This window comes from Cygnus olor, chromosome 6 (assembly GCF_009769625.2).
Source record: "Cygnus olor isolate bCygOlo1 chromosome 6, bCygOlo1.pri.v2, whole genome shotgun sequence".
Taxonomy (NCBI): domain Eukaryota; kingdom Metazoa; phylum Chordata; class Aves; order Anseriformes; family Anatidae; genus Cygnus; species Cygnus olor.
This window is the reverse complement of record NC_049174.1, coordinates 7284456-7297732: the sequence shown is the minus strand read 5'-3', so window position 1 is coordinate 7297732 and position 13277 is coordinate 7284456. Positions and strand designations below refer to the sequence as shown.

At 44.6% G+C, this 13277-nt stretch overlaps 1 long non-coding RNA gene across 2 annotated transcripts in view; it reads right to left on the bottom strand.

The window, feature by feature from the left end:
- Positions 1–3497: 3497 nt before the first annotated feature.
- LOC121072612 overlaps positions 3498–13277 on the bottom strand; it is a 29581-nt gene continuing 19801 nt past the window's right edge. For both annotated transcript variants that reach the window (XR_005821343.1, XR_005821344.1), the window contains one exon: positions 3498–3614. This is a non-coding gene — a long non-coding RNA (uncharacterized LOC121072612). The remainder of the gene's footprint in view (positions 3615–13277) is intronic.

Sequence of the window (13277 nt, the reverse complement as noted above, 5' to 3'; positions counted from 1 at the left end):
TGCACTAAGTATGTCTTAGAAACAGGAATTGCCTCTAAAGATTTCAGTAGTTGCTTTGGAATATTTAATTAAACAGGGATTTCTGGACTCATAAGAAAAATTTAAGTTGGCATTGCTTCTGTGACTAGCCATTGACTAAAGCCAAGCCACCTCAGAAAATAGCAAAGAGCTACATGCTTTCCTCAGACATAGATCAACTGCAGCTGGAAAATGCCAAGAAAAACAAGAACTGAGCTTCCAGATGCTCCCTTATTTGCTCAAGTGTCCATTTCCTGGCAGAGAAGAGGGTGAAGTTTAACTGAGCCCAGAGTAGCCCGGGACGGACACCCAGTGCCCACACCACTGCAGGCACCTGCAGAAGTGCTTTTAGCCGTGATAGCTGTCCAAAGCTGGCCACCAACTGGCCACTTGGATATAGGTGCTCAATAAACACGAGAAGAGACTGAGGATAGATCTCAGTTTCCAGCATCTCTGGGGCCAGCCTGCAACACTTAAAGGCTGCTCCCAGAAGCCCAAATAAGTTGTCGGGACTGGCAGAGGTCATTGATACCCGGATGAAGGGAGGGTCGTTATGATTTAGACTACATCGCACCCAAAATGGAATGTGAAGTGCTCCCCAGCAGTAAAACATTCAACAAAACTACAAAAAATACCAAGTATATTGACATAAAGCCTGCTTAGCCTGCTTCATCCTGTACTGGTAAAACTGTTCATGAAAGTTCATGGGAAAATAACAGAGCAAGGAGCAGGAGAAGGTTGCTGTGGGGAGCACTCACTCAGCCTGACTCGATGCTATCCCCTGGGCTGCCTCCATTGCTGGTGAACAGAAACGAGTTTCGTTCTGGGATGACTCACAGCCCCAGATTGCCTTCTGGAGGACGCTCTCTCCACAGATTACATGATAAACCTAAAGAGAAGAGCCTCTAAACTGGTCACAAAGCAACCGTAAAAGAGGGCCAAACATCTGTGCACTTGCAATGAAGCCACGGACCCTGTGAAATCAAGTTGTCGTTGATTGAAACAGGAGCAATGCCTCTGGGATGTCTGGATCAATAACTCTTGACTCTCACTGCTCCAGGGTTGCTGCAAGGCTGCATCACTTAGCTCTTCAGGTTACCAGGCTTTTACAAATGAATATTACAGCTTCTTTGTAATAATTACAGAGCAATTATGAAACTAACAGCAAAATCTATACAAGGCCAACCCTGATCCTCTCTCAGAAACTTATCAGCCCCTTAACATCACTTGGGGAACTCCCAACGGCTCCAACTCTATCCCTAATCTACAATCCCACACTGCTCCCAGCCTTAGTTTTCCCCTTACCCACAACACAATATTTTTTGTGCTTCTTTCCTCCCCGGAATCCCACCTAAGCAGCTGCCTCGACACCCTCATCCTTAACCTGGCCAGGTTCCCACTTCTGGTCGCAAACATAGTGGGCAGGGTACGGATCCCTGCTCGGCCTCTGGGCTCCATTTGCTGCACAGAGCTAAATCACAGCATATGCTGCAGAAGCACATGATTTCAGTCTCTTACAGCCTTGTATTTAACTTGGATTTACAGACATAGGCTAACAATCCCCAGGCCACCTATCCCCTTTTTTTGGAGTGCCATAATGCCTTCCTACAACAATAATTGTTAAAAAAATAAAAACCAAGAATTAGGCTGAATTACAGAGTAGCCTGATGGCTGAAAAGGAGCTAGCAGCGGTTACACAATGTCACCTCATCTCCAAACAGCCCCGCAGGCAGGACAAATGGTCAGGCCCTGCAGGGAGCCCCCTGCCTTGCCCCGAGGCACGCAGCAAGGCCAGGGAGGCAGGATATCCCCACTCGTTGCTGTAAATGCAAAACAACTAATAAAACAGTTTTGCCTTAAACCCAAAGAAGCAGGCCCCTTTATGTATATTTGAGGGGCTACTGGATTTCTCACCTAGTGTGCCAGGGAGCTACAAGCCCATTTCACAGACCAAGACTTGAGGCACGAGGTGGCAGAAGTGACCTGCCCAGGGCTGGGCACTGCTGCCACACGTGGAGCAGAGATGCCTTCCCCAGGGACACGCTGCATGAGGCCAGCCCCAGCACCAGGGCGGCAGTCTCCCATCCAGAGGGAACAAACTGCTTCAAAACACACTGTAAATCACCACTACCAAAATACCCAATTTACTGTGGTGCTGTGTGGGCCAAGCTATGTGTGTGATCACAAGCAAGTCAGATAACAGAATCTGTGAAACTAATTTAAATTTCCACGTTCAAATGCCATAATTCCTATTTTAAAATGTACAATTCTCTGCCTGGATTTTTCTGTGCAATTAACCTATGAACAAACGACAAACAGTCAAATACTCATGTTTCTATCACACTCTTTAAAATAGCATTTAGACATCTGCATACATCACAAAAGTTGCCACTGCCACCTCTAAATCACAAGCTCAGATTAAAATGATATGGTTGTTGTTGCATCTGTATTCCCCCTCAATGCAACAGCTGTAGGAAGAATTGGCTTTTTGGTTCAGATGCTGAACCAAAAAATACAGAGAGGAAATAAAAAATTAAACAAACAGCCCTGGATCAAATTTTATTTATTTTATCTCTGCAGAACTGAATCCCCCCACCACATCATTTCACTTGACATTCCATTTGCTCGGAAATGAAATGTTTTGTTCTGCGTGCTCGCGTGTAAAGGAAAGGCAATACTAACTTTAATAAGGTGGATCAGGGAAACCTGCTGCCTGATTTAAGGCCGGAAGCCTGCCTTTCGCCTGGCTGTTTTAACCACTATGTGAATGACGGCCCTCTTCTGCAAGGGGACTCTGGAGAGAGTCTTCTCCACCACCTCTGGCCACCGCGCTGGTCAGTGTGATGGAACAAAGCGTGGAAAGAGAGAGGGCATGGGAAGGACTCGCTGCAGTGTGAGTAGGACACGTCGCTGAATGCACTGACTGCAATGACTGCCCACTGATTTACTGAAGAAACAATGCCAGAGAGACAGAGCGAGGACACCTTGCCCTAGGAAAATGAATTCCTCTGGTAGGGACAGGAAAAGGAGGATTCACAGCAAGCTAGAAACCAACCTGAGACTTGCTGAGACTGAGTAAATACGCTAACTGCTAAACTTCCCAGCAGGTTATTTGCTCTAGAATTTTGTGTATCTCGTTCAAAGAAAAACAAACCCAAACTCAGCTTCAGGTTGACTGAAATTGCACTTAAAATTTGCCCCAAAATATAGCTCCCTGCCTGTCTTAAACAGTCACAAACTATCAGAACTGAAAATTCTGCTTCGTTCCTGCTCTAGCAGGGGGATTGGTCTAGATGATCTTTCAAGGTCCCTTCCAAACCCTAACACTCTGTGATTCTGTGATTGGGGGAAGTTAGCAAAGTAGAAAAAAACATCAAAAAAAAAATATGGGAGAGGGCAATGTTGAGGGAATGAGGAAACACAGGCATGTATAGCCATGACCAAGAGGTCTTGGGAGACCAGAACAACAAGGTACCTGCCAACAGCCTCTTCTGAAGCTTCTATTTCCTTGGAACTTTTGTTCACAGATCTGTCACTGCTGTTACAGCAGCCTCGGTCCTCAGCTGGAGCCACACGACTCACACAGTATGGTTTTCCTTGGTGGAAGGAAAAAGAAGAAGAAAAAAAATTAAGAATTGCCATTACGCCAAACAGCAGTTATACCTGGTTTTTCTTCTGGCTTCTTCTACTGCCTTATTTCCAGCCACTTTTTTGCTGCCTGAGACATGCATGTTTTCAAGGCAGGGACAGACTTTGGTTTATCAGACTGTACTATGAGTTATGCACAGTTCTCTTACAGGGAAGGTCGCTTTTTATAAGGGCTGAAGAGGCACAAAGTGACCACAGCTACTAGTCGGCACTCCTGATTGCTACAAACTTAATGCTGGCTCTCAAAACAGTTTGGAAACCTCAGCTCCTAGACTCACAGGATTAGGAAATTACATTTTCATTAAAAGGTAGTTTCAAACATCCATGATGATGAAGGAAAACCTAGAAGTGTAATTATCTCATATCCCAAGAACCCATTCCTCCACCAAAAGGCAATGAAACTTACATCAAGTTACGTCATTAAATGTTCACAGTGCTTACCAACTAACGACCTTTGGGTACTTGCAGCAGAGAGCACAATATTACCACTCCAGAATTTCTCCTAGCAGCCTTCAAGATCGACTCCTTATCTCCTACTGATCATTCAAACCTTTCACATGGGGAAAGCTGTCTGAACTCCCAAAGTCCATATGCAAAGCTCAGAAAACCAGGAACTCAGAATTTCTTTTCATTTCTTCTCCTGCACGAGCCCTCCTTTCAGAGCCACTGCTGCTGTTCCCATTGTCTGCTTGCACCAGCAGCTGAAGATAACCTTTTGATAACATTTGCAACTCACACATTAACGTACCATCTATCTCTCATTATATCTCCTCACTGCATGTTTTGCCATTCGCAGCAATTATTCAGATTATTCTGTCTTGTTTTACCAGCTCTCTCTGTGCATACAAACAAACCGAAGAAATTAGCAATGCAGAATTCAGAGAGGTGTTTTGAAACTCTTATCACAGCCTCCTCCAGGCAGTTTCCATTTTTTCCCCCCCTCAGATTTGCCTATCGTTCAGAGTCTCTTATGGCATTATGCAGTGTAAAAAGGTACACTGCTACACTGTGAGCACAGCCTTTATTTTCCATTGTTACTGTCCCTTTGGTAGTAAGAATTCAGAAGACGCTTCCAGTCAATTCCTGACCTGCTCACAATTTTACAGGTGTTCACCTGAACCACAAAACAGCACAACATTTTCAAGGTGCTTTCATTTGGTGCCACATGAAGTTCACTTGATAATATTTTTTCATAATGTGCTATCAAAAACCCATCTTCCCAGGACAGTGGCACTTCAGGGATAATTTTGTGGTCCCGTACTTTCCCAGAAAAATTATTTAGCAAAGATCATTTTGATGGAAAAAAAAATGTCTCAGAAAACTGCTGGCTACACTTCCTCTCTATGTACAGCATTTAGGTCAATGAGCAAAATTGCACTGGCATCTTGGGAGGCAGTGTTCAAATTCCTATTCACTGGAAATGACATAAAATGAGTTAAAAGTTATTATTACACATGCATGAATTGAGAAATTACATGAATGAATTTAGAAATAACATATTATTTCCTAATATGTAAATAACCATTAAGCCATATCGGGCAGAGCACATCTTAATGAAAGGAAAGTAAATCCAACCAACCCCATTAAATCGATATACTTCACGGAAAGTTCAGTTTGCTCCATGACATGGGCTCCTTTTGAACTATTTTAAATGAAACTCAAACTGATGCTACGAAACTTCAAGAGTTCAGAGCAACAAATACTACAATAAATGATACAACAAATTATCTTTGGTAATTTCCACACCCAGCCTGAAAGGAAAACAACCTTTTTTTCATTCTACAGCATAGACAATCTCATCAGATTGAAGTGATCTGTATGCTCAGCTCACTACCTTCTGGTTTCTTTTCGGGCTCCAGGCAGGACTTTACAGCCCCAGTCCAGTGATGTGCTCCTAAGGAAGGACCAAACTCAGGGAGGTGAAGGCTTCTGCGTGGTGAGAAGCAGCCTTGTCCAGGCAGCAAACTCCCCCAGGCTGGCAGCAAACAAACAGCTAAGGAAAACAGGGGGGATGCCTCCTTTTGTCTCATCCCACCAAAGCCACACGGTACTCTTGAAGTGTCCTGCAGTTTGGGTTTGCTAGGTGTAACAGGGGCAAACATGGCAGATGGAGGGATCTGGTCACCTGCAGCTGCTGTGTTCCCTCCATTTCCCAGGGACCTCCTGCCCTGGCACTTTGCGGGGGTCTGACCATTTTCCCCCTTTTCAGATAGAGCTTGATGCAGAAAAGCCATCTGAATAGACATGATGGGAAAGGATGAACTAAGAGTAATGCTTATTTATTACATTTATGTCTCTTCCCCCCTTTTGATAGGTTCATAAACCTGATAATCAATACACTCATTAAAGAGCTGTGCATTTGACCTAAATACTACGTACAAATAAAATATATATGCAATAAAAACTAAATCATCATATAGTTCTGATAGATGATGAAGACCGAGGCTTTAAAAGGATTTCACCCCTCTTCATCTCCCAGAATCCTACGTATCGATATCCATTAGCTCTCAGGAACATTACCAGACAAAAACAGAGTGGAAAGTTGTACAACAAAAAAACACAGTGTCTTGCTCAATACTTCCAATGAAAATCATTGGTAGAAAATAATAAAATGTGTAACTGCAGTGTGAATTTACAGACATGAATTCGTTCTTTTATAGAAAATGATAGTCACAGATGAAAAGATAAATATCTCTCCGGATCCAAAAACAAAAGCATTGTTAGTTTTATTCCCACAAGATCGATACCAATCATGCACTGTAGCCAACCAAGAACAGTTGATAACAATCAGGAGGTGCTAGATTCAATTCGGCTTTAGTGACAGGGCTGGCAAGTCAATAACTTCAAAAGGTAGGTTTTTTTAAATCTAATTTTTAGAGAAGCATATAACAGGAACCCATTTGTAAGTCAAGATTTTAAGCAGATATAAAAATCAAGCATGGCCCTTTGAAACAATATTTGTTCTTGACGTTAGCTTAAAGCCAGGAGAGAAAACATGCATCTATGCCAGTGTTGCTGGCATCTTCTTACCACTTGCAGCCTTCCAAAATTTCTCCCAAACCAGGAATTTCCCAAAGCATTACAATGAAAATCCTCCAAGGCAGGCACGTTACTGCAGCTGTGCCATGGCCTTCGCTACCCTCAGTCGAGGGTAGCTATCCTCTGCTGGGCTGTGGACAGGGTCCTGTTGCCCTGCTGCAGCTGTGCCCACTTGTGATTGCTGGGAAGGAGACCCTGTGGGTCAGCCCAAGCCTCGAAGCTACAGCATTTCTTATGTGGTGCTCTTAAAGGTCTGTTATTGACCCCAAGTCTTCCAAGCCTCCAAGTGTGGGAGCCCAGACCTTGTGAAGGAGGGTGAAGCAGCATTGTCCTCCTCCTTGTACGTTCATATACAATTAGATGACTCCAAGAAAATATTCACAGGCAGAAGTGTCTTGAATTTCACAGGTGCACTCCTTGCACACCAACATCTCTATCATTCCTTGGGGGAAGTTCCCCGGCGGTTGTAAGGAGGCCTTCTCTGCTAGTGCCTGTATGATTGTCAGGACCTGGTGTTGCAGAACTTGCTGAGAAACAGCCCTGTGCCTCCCAACTCCTTCACCAGTTCAGTTTACCTGTGCAGTAGCTATGATGGGAAGAAGCATTGCAGGAGGGCCGCCAGTTGCTGAAGTAGCAGACTGCTCAATGCTGAGCATTTCTGCATGCCTCAGAAAAAAAAGAAAGGACAACGAGGAAGCAGTAGGAAGACGAGAATTTTGTGGTTGTTGTTCCCACCTTAAATTTCTACAAATTTAAGTGTACACACTGAGAAGAGTAGACAAAAGATCTGTGTTCCAGGTCTTGCCTAAGTAAAGATGGGACAAGTGAGGTTAACAGCAGAAGAGAGACAGAATTAAAGGCATCGAGCCCCTAAAAATGTATTTAGACATGCTCATGTTTCTGGATGTCTTTCACCTACTCCTCTCTCTGTATCTCTACATTCTAGTACTCAAAAATAGGATGACAAAATTATGTGAAGGGCTTTTTTTGAAAGGCTAAGAAGTAACTAAGAAGTATTTTAATTTTTTAACTAATTTTTTAACTAAGAAGTATTTTAATGCTTGACCCCATCCAACTGAAGGCAAAGTTCACTGATTACTACTGTTATGGAAAATTTTCCCAATATATTACAATGTCCTGATTTAGTTATTAGCGCTGTTCATCTACTCCCATTCAGACTGAAGCCTTCTGTGACAGGTGCCGTGCAAGGCAGCATTTTTAGTTGGAGGAAGAGAGGGGATTTCAGTTGTAACGGTTTAGCTATTCCCAAAATAAAGCAAGGGGGGAAAAGCTGTTTTAAAGATTAAAAAATAACAGTGATGATTCTGGAGATGGTTCTTTTGCCTGCAGAAAATTGTCATCACCATAGCAAGAATGTGGATTTGATATCCTGCAGGCACTGTGGCAAGGATGTACAGCTTACCGCCCACCTAAATTTGGCAAAGATACAAGAAATCTTTGAAATAAAACACCGTTATTTAATAGTGACCTAACTTCTAACTCGTGGCAGTCATGAAAATGACTGGCTACATAAGAAAGCCATGTCCAAATGAAAAATTTTCAACAACTTGATGCTGCCGATACTGTAACACTCAGACCAAGATATTGCTTCTGCGTTTACCGATGACTGCCTTGTGGATCTTGAACCATTTGTTGGCTTTCAGGCTTTTATTCACAGCCCAGGGATTTAGTCTCCTTTTGTTCTGAACCTGATGTTTGCACATTGATCACTTGTCTCCAGGAGCTGAGATTTGCAAAAAATCTCAAACCTAAGTTTGTGCGTACAAATGTACAAAACCACACTAAATCTATTTAGAAATCAAGAAAATCATTAAAGCATCAAAAGTGGAAAGTTTGCCTTTCATGCTGCAGGTTAAACTTTGCAGTGTAACAGCCAACTCCACCGAGTTTGTTGGCAGCACGGAAATGAAACTTCCCTTTCAAATCCTCCAGATGAGGAGTGCTAATAGAGCCCCAGTGCATTTCAAACATTTATTCCACACCAGACAGCTAGACATGAAAAAACTGGATATATGCAGGCAGCAGCTCTCCACCTGCAATCACAAAATGGAGTTCCCTATAAACGGCTGTGGGGCCGTCATCCCGAAAGCAGCTTGTCCATAGCCGCTCGTGTGCATATGTTATTAGTCATATCGGTGATGAAGCAAAGCAGAATTCAAGTGTTTCCATTCAGAAGAAATATAAGCACTGAAATCAGAGATTTGATATGTCTGGGCAGCATTACTTCCCAGTCGCTTGACAAAGCAAATCACTTATGAGGCATGAAATACCCGATTGACCTTGAAGCAAGGTAGCGGAGGATTTATGCACGGAGAGCAACCAAGAACACCTCACCATGGATGAATTTTATTTTGACTCTCGGGAAATATGGCAGATCCCTCACATGTGATAGCTGCTGCCTCTGTTAAATGCTGCAACAGCGAACAAATCATTTTGGCCGCCATGAAATCCCAGAGAGAGCAATCACAGAAAATAGACCTCCATTTGCTTGTCAGACTTTAGCAATGTCAGCATGTTTTGAGCAAGTCACGGTTTCTCCGTGTTGCAAATGGTGCAGGACACAAGGCAACATCAAAATGGACTGGGAGACACCGGGATAAGCATCCTGGAGGGTGCAGGACTGCCCTGTGGAGAACCAAGCACCACAGGCAGCAGCCTCCCGCAGGCTGGGCAAGCACCCCAGGAAACCAACGTGTATCACCAGGGTGCTGCTGCAGGGTGGTCAAGGAGCTGCAAGCATGAGGCCAGCAGTGCTCTGTCTTTGTGTATTCGGGATACCCTTCATGTATGGCCCCAAAACCTAGCAAACCTGCAGGAAAAGCTGCAGGAACCAAATAATGTGTGCAAAAAAAAGCAATTACAGCAGTAGGAAACAGGCACCAGCAACGTGAGATGCATCCCTACCACTCTGTCCTTGATGTTGCCATTTCAAGGAGGGCATTTCTGCCTCGGGTGGAGGGAATCTTCCAGGAAACACTGATAACAAAAAAGCTCCCTCCCCGATCCCTGCTAGCAGGGTCCTCCTAGGGAGAGGTTATAACTCCGCAGCCAGTTTGGTACTTAATTGGCACAGGGAAATGTCAGGGGGAGAAAAAATAGCTGTACAGAGAAGTTGTTGAAAACCCTTTGAAGATAAACCTCAAAAAGAACAGAAGTCCAGAAAACAAAACCACCTGAAGAAGAGGAAGGGGAAAGGCGCCTAGCAATTTCCATGTTATTTTTCATTGTTAACGAAAAACATCCCACAGCCAGAGCTTTTGAACTATTTACTTCAGCTGCAAGAAGAGCCGTTTTGACTGAAGATTACACAGAGCCCATCAGAGGGACATGCGACCGGCGCTAAAATAGCCCAATAAAGCAGTGCCATCTGCAGGTCTCCGAAAACATTTGAGCCTTTTATTTTTCAAAAGCCAATAAAGCTGTTGTTGCTGCAGGGCAGGAGTGCTCCCCGCATATGGAGCCCGGGCTGTCCAACCAATAAACCTGGGCACATCTTCTAGAGGAAATGTAGATAAATAATAAAAGAACTTTCAGCAACAACAACAGAAAAAATGAAACAAGGAACGAGTGATGCCACTACACAATGAATATGAGACCCTTCAAAGCACTGAAGTAACAAGTTAATTTTGACCTCAGACCATCTCACAGGTCACAACTTCACTATGGCTCTACCTGCCCAGCTGCATTTATGGAAGGGAGGACTTAGCACCTGCTTAGGAAGAAGGGGAAAGCATCTCCAGTCGTTGGAGCAGCAAGGATCTGGAACAACCTCACACACGAAGGGTCAGGAAATCCACCTCACTGCCAGGAAAAGGGACTGCAAAACACAGAGCTTGTATTACAAGAAGGTTTTACTTGTTGATCCAAAACCTCTCACAGACTTCTTTATTCAATTACATGCAACGTTTATGTTGCAGAACAGATCTGGGAGGAAAAGGCACTTCCCAGACGATGAAGACTCACTAACCAGGAGGTGTGAGTATTGGAAAATGACTGGCAGTGAGGATAGAGAGGTCCCAGACCCCTGAGAAAAGTAAAATGGTGGATGGAAAAGGAAACATTTACTGATGCTTTTCTTTGTGCAATGATACACAGCTTTAAACTGTTTGTCTTCCACCAGACTTCTGTACCAAATTACTTACCAAACAATTGTTCAATCTGCAGTGTGTTTACAGTGTAACCCCAAAAGAACGGTTTTTCTCTTCCTTCCCCAACGTAATAGAAAAATAGAGACAGATATCTGCTGCCATGTTGCTACCACGAAAAAGAAAATTCTCATTCTGTATTCTCCAGTCTACTGTCCTGTTCAATTTTGCATTTTAGCTTTTTGTTGCTCTTCAGGGAATGTCTGAGATTCAGAGATCTTGGAATAGTGAATCAGGGCAGGGAGCAATTTTAGTACACAAATTCACCCAGCTGAGAGCAGTGCTGAGATTGCAGCTTGAGCCAGAGGCCGGAACAATCAGCATTCTCCAACTGCAAGGACTTGAAAAAGACCTCTCTATTAATTGCAGATCACACATTGTGCTCAGTACCACGCTGGGCTGTCCATCAGCCAGATTACTAAATAACTGATACGATAATGCATCTGGAACCCCTGTCATTCAGAGTTCTGCCCATTCATAAAAGCCAGTACAACGGGTTTTTTAAGCCACCTTTGTGCAAAGTAGTTTATGTTAGCTGAAGTAAGGAACAGGGGTTAAACTGGAAGTGAGCAATGAAACAGGTCTATTGCTGTGCTGTGCAGCAACAACCCTCAGTAACATCAGCTTATTAATTCTGGCCTGCAAAGCACTTTGAAGTTGCAGAAAACCATTGCCTGAAAATGCTATTATTTTATTGAAATCAGCATCTGTTGTTTTCAGCGTGATCTATTCATTGTCACAAAACAGCATCCGAGCATCCCTGCTGCCTGTTTATGAGAGAAACACCACCTCCACGTTAACATTTGTTTACTCCAAACGCAAGAACAACTGCGGCAGCGAGAGGTCAATACCCCGCCATAACATTTCATCCCATCATTGTTGACTCATGCTAGGCAGTGCAAATTACAGCTGCGAGTCCTCACTGGCCCCACACATCAGTTTCACTAAATGCAGCCTTCTGGAAGCAAATTTCAGTGGGCTGGGAGCAGCAAGCTCGACACGCCTTACCGCATATGCCTCTTGCTCATCTCCACAGGCAATTAATAGGATCCCTCTTGAGTGATGGGTTTTTGATGGTCTGGGAGGACAGGCTCTAGAATACCAGGCAGTTGCTGAGATTTAATTATGGGGCCAGAGAGATGCTTCCACGGCACTGGCACTCCAGTGGGCACTGGGGCAGGAGGAAGGGGGTGCCAGGCAGCTGGTGCCCACTGCCCCGCTGAGATATGTGCTACCCCTCCCACTCTGCAGTGCAGCTCACCTGCATGATGGGAGGGAAAACACACAGGCTGTTCGTCCCTATGCTGGCTTTTTCTGAAAGGATGCCGAGCCACGAAAGCAGTCGGGGGGGTTGCTGGGAACCTGAACCCGGAGATTCAGCATCTCCAGGAATCAAAGCTAGGTGGACACACTTACAACCGAAGTACTTCCGAGCAGAGTGGTACCAGGCTCCTGCTGTTTCTGTGGGAGCTGAAAGGAGCTGCAATATTTTGGGGCAGAAACGGTCTCGGCTGTGCCTCTTTCCAAGCAGAGACCCGTGACACAAAACGCATCTTTTGCAAGTTAATAAGTAAATAAGTGAACAAATTGCAGAAGGACAACGGCAGCCAAAATGTGCCTGTTCCACTCCTGCCCCGAGCCCCCAGCTGCAGGCCATGCACCTCATCACCCAAGCGGTGTCCAAGCCCCCAGCCACCTTGCTCATCCTCACTGTAATGGCAGCAGCTCAGTACCCAGCTAGCACAAGTGCTGAGAGCACTTCATCTTCACTGCAAGCCCTAGTGGGAGCAATGCCCATTACTTCCTTTCCATACCTTTTGCATTATTACTTAATCAGACTGTGCCAGAAGAGCTTCTGGGAAACGCTGTCCCTGTATGACTCCTTCCAACTCAGACAGCAACAGATGAAAAACAAAACAAAAGCTGGACACAGATATTAGCTCCAACGTGTACTACTTTTTGCTGCTGGATGAGCTGAAACAGAAGACAGGCACGCTCCTGTGTCCTACCACCTCATGCCCCATCTCAGCAGACAGCAAGGAGAGGACTTTTGCTGATGATCTGTGAGGATTTAGCAGAACACGCTGAGCTTAAGCTCCCGTTCATGCACATTCTCCCTAGCCAGGAAGAAATCCAATACAGGAGTGGTGGCTGCCTTCCTGTGCGACTGAGAGCCAGCCACAGCCCTGTTTACCAGCTCTCGTTTTTAATTACCTTTCCAGCAGCAAAGAGTACACACTGCCCAAGGTCACTCCAGCCCATCGTCCCTGGAGAAGGATGTGAAACATGAATGACTGAAGCCTTCTGGTGTGAGGAAAACATCCAGGCCATCCATAAGTAATGGCTGTTCATTACAAATTTCAGCATGTCGATGCCTAAGACCTCAAGCCGCAAAGGTCCACGAAC